General features: G+C 43.9%; 1 protein-coding gene across 16 annotated transcripts in view; it reads right to left on the bottom strand.

The window, feature by feature from the left end:
- NLGN4X (neuroligin 4 X-linked) overlaps positions 1 to 8,354 on the bottom strand; it is a 194,871-nt gene that overhangs the window by 164,062 nt on the left and 22,455 nt on the right. For 3 of the 16 annotated variants that reach the window (XM_080586802.1, XM_080586803.1, XM_080586808.1), the window contains exon 3: positions 5,320 to 5,439. The exons of the other annotated variants lie outside the window; for them this stretch is intronic. The gene's annotated coding sequence lies outside the window, so the exon portion shown is untranslated. The remainder of the gene's footprint in view (positions 1 to 5,319; positions 5,440 to 8,354) is intronic. 16 annotated transcript variants of the gene reach the window in all.

Below are 8,354 nucleotides of genomic sequence, written 5' to 3'. Positions count from 1 at the left end.
GAAAACGTATACATGAAAATTTTCTCATAAGTGAAAATATTTTTACACAGATTTTCTTAATGCACCAGATATTACGATTGTTGGTTATTGGCCCCAGGGAGGTGCCTGATTTCTGAGACTGGGTCTGCTCCAGTGCCCCTGTCTGCCTCTGCTGGTGGGCCAGTGGGATGCGTTGCCAGGGCCCCTGAGCCCCCACAGGGAGTCCCTAATACTCCTGGCTTCAAGTCACTGTAGTGGGTTTACATGGCAAGGTTTTGGTAGCAGGGGGCCATAGCTGTGGCTTCTGTGAGAAGAATTTAGAAGCTGCCCCATATTAATTAAGGGCCCCACTGCTGACCAGAGCCGAGCCAATAAGCAATGTTGTTTGCATCTCTGTGAGAGCATATTTAAGAAAGGAAAAAAAAAAAACGCACAAAACAAAACAAACAAACAAAAAACACTGCAACACAGCAGCTGGGAGAGTGAGAGGAGTGAGAAGAGTCAGAAATAGCCTTGCAGGCACCAAGGTCGGTGAAGAAGGAGGGGGAGAGGTGCTCCAGGCACCGGAGCAGAAGTCCCCTGCGGCCTGTGGTGAAGACCATGGTGAAGCAGGCTGTCCCCCTGCAGCCCATGGAGTACCACAAAGGAGCAGGGTTCCACGCTGCAGCCCATAAAGGAGACCACGGTGGAGCAGGTGGACCTGCACTGAAGGAGGTTGCGGCCTGTGGAGGACCCCTGCTGGAGCAGATTCCGGGCCAGAGCTGCAGCCCGTGGAGAGGAGCCCACGCAGAAGCAGGTGACCTGGCAGGAGCTGCTGCCCGTGGGGGACCCAGGTTGGAGCAGTTTGCTCCTGAGGGATGGACCCTGTGGTAAGGACCCATATGTGGAGCAGTTCTTGAAGAGCTGCTGCCTGTGGGAAGCCCCCGCAGGATCAGTTCGGGAAGGATGGCATCCCGTGGGAGGGACCCCATGGCACAGGGGACAAGAGTGACTGAGAACGAGCGGTGGAGACAAAGTGCTATAGACTGACCGCAGCCCCCATTCCCCTACGCCCCTGCGGGGGAAGGAGGTGGAAGAGGGTGGATGGGGGGAAGGCATTTTTGGTTTCTTTCCTTCGTTTCTCACTTCTCTAACTTGTGCCTAGTAATAGGCAATAAATCTTACTATCTCCATACTCTGAGTCTGTTTTGCCCGTCACGATAATTTTTGAGCTATCTCCCCATCTTTATCCCAAGCCTTGTGCCCTTTTCATCGTATTTTCTCCCCCTTTCCCTTTGAGGAGAGGTAGCGAGAGAGTGGCTGAGGTGGAGCTCAGCCACCCCCCTGAGTAAACCCACCACAGTCACCAGCTAGGATAAGCCTCAGGGAGCCACCAGTCCCTGTGATGTTGTGACACAACCATATCATTCTCAGTAAATGGCTCGTGTACTAAAAACCTTCCAAATTTAAACAGACCCATGAGAAAAATTCAGAGCACATCCCTCTTACAACAGCCATCACTTCCCATAATAGAATCATCAAAATCCACATATCCTAAGCCTGTGATGCGTTTTTCCCCAGACAACTCCATTGGAACTACATGGTTAAAAAATAAACAAACCCCCAAACAACAACAACAAAAATACATGCTGCAACAGAATAAACTTAGACAATCTGTAAAGAATGGAAATAACTACTAGATGAGCAGACAATGAGGTGGATAGAAATCTGTCTGAATGTCTGAACCAATAAGGTTAGCACTGGCACAAAGTCTACCAGGAAGACAGTAAATAGCATTGTATCCCAGGGATCAATGCTGGGTCCAATCTTGTTCAACATCTATCTACATTAATGATCTGGATGATGGGGAAGAGAGTACCCTCAACAAGTTTGATGATGACAAAAATCTGGGATGAGTGGCTGATACACCAGAGGGTCATGCTGCTATCCAGAAGGATTGCAGCAAGCTGGAGAAATGGGACAGCAGGAACCTCATCAAGTTCAACAAGGGCAAGTGCAAAGTCCTGCACCTGGTGGGGGAACAACCCTGGGCATCAGTACATGCTACATTGGCTGAAAAGAAGTTTTACAGAAAAGGACCTGGGGATCCTGGTGGACACCAAGTAGAACTTGAGGCAGCAGTGTGCCCTTGACACAAAGGCAGCTAATGGTATTCTGAGCTGCATAAGGCAAACTATTGCTATTGGACTGAGGGAGGTGATTCTTTTCCTGTATTCAGAGCTGATGAGGACACATCTGGAGTATTGTCTCTAGTTCAGGGCTCCAAAAGACAAAAGAGATATGGATTAACTGGAAGGAGTTTAGTGAAAGGCCACTAAAATTATTAAGAGATTGAAACACCACTTATACAAGGAAAGTCTGAAAGAGTTGAAACTCTTCAGTCTAGAGAACAAAAGAGAAGGTTCAGGGGTGACCTCATCAATATATATAAATACTTGAAGGGAGGATGCAAAGAACATGGAACCAGGCTCTTCTCAGAGATGCTTAGGGACAGGACAAGAGGCAATGGGCACAGACTGGAACACAGGAGATTCTGTCTGAACATCAGGAAACACTTCTTTCTTATGAGGGTGACTGAGCACTGGCACAGGTCACCCAGAGAGGTTTTGAAGTCTCCAACCGTAAAGATATTTGAAAGCCATCTGGACATGAGCTGGGTCAACTAGCTGTAGGTAAGCCCCCTTGAACAGTAAGGTTGGACCAGCTGAGCTCCTGAGGTCCCTTGCCACCTTAGCTATTCTGTGATTCTGTGATCTGTAAAGATATGCCTCTTTTCTGAGTAAGACAGAATCTGTCATCAAAAATAAGAGTCTTTCCTGCCTTAAAGAAAGCCAAAGTTATGTTGCTAGGGATTTAGCAGATGTTCAGTTTTTGGTTATGCTAGTCACTCGCATCACTAATACTCAGATCATTGTTTCTGTTTCTGGAACAACGTCATTTATCTTAGCAATTGAAGAAGAGCTTGAACCATAATGCCCCACATCTCAATATCTTTGAATATCTTTTGAATATCTTTGTGCAAAATTGAGCAAAAGCCTGGTTTAAGTCAAGTAGATCAGGAACTGATACATTCCCAGGGGTTGTTCTGTCCTTAAAAAAAAAAAAAAAAAAAAAGAGAGAGAGAGAGAGAGAGAGAGAGAGAGAGAGAGAGAAACTTTTATTTTATTTATTTTATTTTATTTATTTTTGCTTGATTTAAATTATTGTACAGAATTACCTGTCTAGCAATGGAAAGGCATATGTTCAAAACAAGTGTAAAGAAACAGCTCCATCTTCTTCAGCACTACAAGAATTTAATGACATGAAACGATGTAGGAACCCTTCCACCTCTCTTACCCTTCCTGTCAAGAAGAGAAAGGCACTTAAGTCTTCATCTGGCAACTATAGCCTTGCAAGCAAAAACAACACAGTTTGAAGCCTGCAGGATCTTGTTTTTCATGACTGTTATGAGAGTCCCTCTAAGTTTGCAGTTTAATAATGATTGTGTGTCTATTGCCTTCATCATTTGCACAGTCATCAGTTACCCTCTTGGTAAAATCAGAGTTCCTTTCCTCTTGCATACATGGATTTTTGTTCCTTCTATTCTTTCCTTGATTCCAATAACAGCAAGTAGGAGTAAACAGAGAAGTGAAAGGGAATACAGTGCAGTTCTATATCATGGCTTAACCAGCCCATAGCTTAATCTGCCCAAACTGTTCCAAATCCCACCTCAGCATGCAGTCTGAACATAGCCAGAGTTTACTTTGAGAACAAAGAACAACAGAAAATTACTCCGAATTTTTATCTAATGGTTCTAATTTTTGTTATCTCAAGCCCAATGAGGAGAGAAGTCTGGCTAGAAACCTTTATTCTAATTAAATTCCATTCTGGTTTATCTGAGACTTACTTGAAACTACCAGTTTTTCCTTTCTCACTATCTGACATCAGGAAAGTCTTGGCAGCTTTCCAAAATCATAGCGTGTAAAAAAAAGCAAGTATATATATATATACATATATTATTTATTTATTTAGCCAAAATATGTAGCAAAGATGGCAGCTGCTACCTTCATTACAACTGTATTGGGAGTGCATGAGGAGACTAAGAGAGACGGAATCCTGTATTAATAGGAACTTGACCAACCCCTTTCTTTGATCTCTAGGAGAAAACAAAGCAGGGACAGGGGATGAGATGGAATTTGGGGGACAGAAACTACAATAGGTTCCCCCTATGACTGGGAGTTTACCTGCAGCCCAGCCTCGCTCTTTACTAACAGATTGCTCTATTGTCACCTAAAATGTGAAATCTTCTTGCTAAAGTGGCAACAGGACATGTTGATTCTTGAAAGTTTGACTTCAGGGTGTAATACAGAAGGTGTTGCAAATGTTTTACTTAATGCTATGGATTTATATATGTATATGTGTGTGTGTGTATGTATGTATTTATTTATTTATTCTTTGCAATCCCAGACATGAGTACAGACTCATTGAAGAACTCATTGAGAGTAACTCTGCAGGGAAGGACTTGGGGGTTCTGGTGGATGAAAAGCTCAACAGGAGCCAGCATGTGGAATTGCAGCTCAGAAGGCCAACTGCATCCTGGGCTGCATCAAGAGAGGTGTGACCAGCAGGGGAGGGAGGTGATTGTCTCCCTCTACTCTGCCCTTGTGAGGCCCCACTTGCAGTACTGCATCCAGGTCTGGGTCCCCCAGCACAAGGATGTGGACCTGTTAGAGCACGTCCAGAGGAGGGCCCCAGAGATGATCAGAGGGCTGGAGCACCTCTCTTATGAAGAAAGACTGAGAGAGCTATGGATGTTCAGCCTGGAGAAGAGAATGCTCTGGGGAGATCTCATTGCAGCTTTCCAATATTTAAAGGGGGCTTATAGAAAAGGCAGAGAGTAACTTCTTGCTCAGACAGATAATGGTAGGACAAGGTGGAGTGGTTTTAGACTAAAAGAGGGGAGATTTAGATTAGAGGTTAGGAGGATATTCTTCACTCAGAGGGTGGTGAGGAACAGGAACAGGTCGATCAGCGAAGTTGTGGATGCCCCATCTCTGGAGGTGTTCAAGACCAGTCCAGATATGTCCCTGGACAACCTGATGTAGTGAGTAGTAACCCTGACCATGGCATGATCTTTAAGGTCCCTTCCAACCTAAGCCATTCTGTGATAATCTTACAATTTTCTGTGAGGACTATACAAAAAATCAACAGAAAATCAAAGGTGCAAAATTAAAAAAAAAGCATTGTTCATTTTTCACTAAATTCTGATTTCAAAAGTGGAATTGAGTTTACCCAAGCAATCTTAATTTTATCGCTTTATTATTTGATGATACTAAAGGATATAATTTTTAATTAAATTACCTATTATGTTTTTCACAACATTCCGGATGCACAAGCTGGAAGAATTTGCTTTTCCTAAGCAACCTTAAGTATGAAACTTTCTGAGTATTTTGTCTTTTTCATCTGAATTATATCTGTAGACTAAGATAAAAGAAAGAAACAAACAAAAGAGCATATCATCATTCAGTTTGTTATTGTCATTGACAATACATCTCAAAATGCAAATTATTTAGACAATTTCTTTCTCACCTCATATATTTTGGATGTGCTGGAGGGAAAAAAAAAATATATATATATGCCTATCAACCTTCTGACCATATATTACAGTGCAATAACTTTTCCTTTGTCCCTGTCCTGTTTTTTAAGATTAAAGAATCATAGAATAGAATCATAGAATCATTTACTTTGGAAAAGACCTCTAAGATCACCTAGTCCAATCTTTAACCTAGCTCTGCCAAGTCCACCATTAAACCATATCACAAACCACTACATCTATGTTTTTTGAAGACCTCCAGGGATGGTGACTCAACTACTTCCTCAAGCAGCCTGTTCCAATACTTCACAACCATTTCAATGAATAATTTTTTCCTAATATTCAACCTAAACCTCCCCTGATGCAACTTAAGGCCATTTCCTCTTGTCTTGTCACTTGGTGCTTCAAATCGCCACCTTTCTATAGCCTCCTTTTGGGTAAGAGCATGATAAGGTCTCCCCAGAGCCTCCTTTTCTCCAGAATAAACATCCCCATCTCTCTCAGCCACTCCTCATAAGACTTGTTCTCTAGACACTTCACCAGCTCCGTTGTCCTTCTTTGGACACTTTCCAATGTCTCTTTCCTAATGAGGGACCAAAACTAAACACAGTATTCAAGGTGCGGCCTCACCAGAGCCAAGACCAGGGGGACAATCACTGCCCTAGTCTTGCTGGCCACACTATTTCTGATACAAGCGAGGATGCTGTTAGTCTTCTTGGCCACCTGAGCATGATGAAGTCTCCTATTCAGGTGGCTATTGACCAATACCCACAGGTCCTTTTCTGCTGTGCAGCTTTCCAGCCACTCTTCCCCCAGCCTGTGGCACTGCATGGGCTTGTTGTGCCCCAAGTACAGGACCTAGCACTTAGACTTATTGAACCTCATACAGTTGGCCTCAGCCCATTGATCCAGCCTATCCAGATCCCTTTGTAGATCCTTCCCATCCATGAGTAGATCAACATTTGTGTCTAACTTGGTGTTGTCTGCAAACTTACTAAGGGCACTCTCAATCCCCTCATCCAGATCATTAATAAAGATATTGAAGAGAATTGGCCCTAGTACTGAACCCTGGTACTGAGTACCAGTACTGAGCTTGTGACTGACCTCCAAGTGGATTTAACTCCATTCACCAGGACAAACCAACGAACCCATCCAAGCTGTGAGCAGCCAGTTTCTCAGGAGAAGGCTATGGGAAACAGTGTCAAAAGCCTTACTGAAGTTTAGGTAGACCACATCCACACCTTTCCCTCATCCACTGAGTATGTCACCTTGTCTTAGAAGAACAAGTTTGTCAAGCAGCAACAAGTTTGTCAAGCAGGACATGCCTTTCATAAACCCATGATGACCAAGCCCGATCACCTGGTTGCCCTGTAAGTGCCACATGATGGCACTATGAGATAATACACTCCATGAGCTTCCCTGGCACAGAAGTGAGACAGACCTAGGGGCCTGTAGTTTCTTGGATCCTCCTTCCAGTCCTCGTGGTAATTTTACTCAGCTGGGCAGCTGAACTCCACCACAACCGCTCTCTCACTCCCCCTTCTCAAAGAGAAAGGGGGAGAAAATATGATGAAAATACGGCTCAAGGGCTGAGGTAAGGACAGGGAGATCACTCAACAATTATTGTCATGGGCAAAACAGACTCGGAGTAGGGAGATTAAAATAATTTATTACCTATTAATCACGAGGTATAACAGTGAGAAACTCAAAACAAACTAAAAACACCTTCCCCCCATCCACCCTCTTCTACTTCCACCCCTGAGCAGTGCAGGGGAATGGGGAATGAGGGTTGCATTCAGTCTGTGACACTTTGTCTCTGCTGCTCCTTCACTGTCACCCTCTTCCCCTGCTCCAAAGTGGGGTCCCTCCCAAGAGATACAGTCCTTCCTGAACTTATCCTGCGTGGACTTCCCATAGGCAGCAGATCTTCCAGAACTGCTCCAAATAGGGGTCCATAACACATGGTCCATCTGCTGGGAGCAAACTGGTCTAACACAGGTCCCCCACAGGAGGCAGCTCTCACCAGATCACCTGCTCCTCCATGGGCTCCTCTTCACAGGCTACAGGTCTAGCCCAGAGTCTGCTACAGAGGGGTGTCTCCATAGGCCACAGCCTCCTTTAGGATACATCCACCTGGCCCACCTCATTTTCCAAAGGTCATAAACCCTCTTTTACTTCCTAAGCTCTAGCCACAGCTCTCTATTCAGCCAGGCCAGTCTTCTTCCATGTCAGTTCATCTTTCAGCACATGGAGATGGCTTGCTCCTGCACCTTTAAGATTTACTTCTTGAAGAATGTCCATCCTGGACTCCTTTGCCCTTTGGGACTGCCTCCCAAGGGACTCCACCAACCAGTCTCCTAAAGAGGCCAAAGTCTGCCCTCCAGAACTCCAGGCTGGCCAATCTGCTAACCTAACTCCTTACTTTTCCAATAATCAAATCTCTATTAATTTATGATCACTATGCCCAAGACAGTGTCCAACCTTCACATCATCCACAAGTCCTTCTCTGTATCTTCTCTTTTAAAACTAATGTCTCTCTATATATACTTATTTATGCCCACATATATATTCTTTTTGTCATAAACCAATTCTCAGGTTCCTTAGGCAAATCTTAGACCCGTGAGAGTTAAAACGTAGACAGGTATCCCAGTGAATAAATTGAAATCGTTATTTAATATCCCTTGAATTTGTACCATTCACATTAAGCTATACACTCAACTAATTGAAATATCTAAGGAAATAATTTAGTGGATAATTCTACATGCCTTCATTGCACTTGATGACTTGAGTCTTCAAACCATAT

Source organism: Anser brachyrhynchus (genome assembly GCF_964034855.1).
Source record: "Anser brachyrhynchus genome assembly, chromosome: 1".
NCBI lineage: Eukaryota > Metazoa > Chordata > Aves > Anseriformes > Anatidae > Anser > Anser brachyrhynchus.
This window is presented reverse-complemented; position numbering and strand designations above follow the sequence as displayed.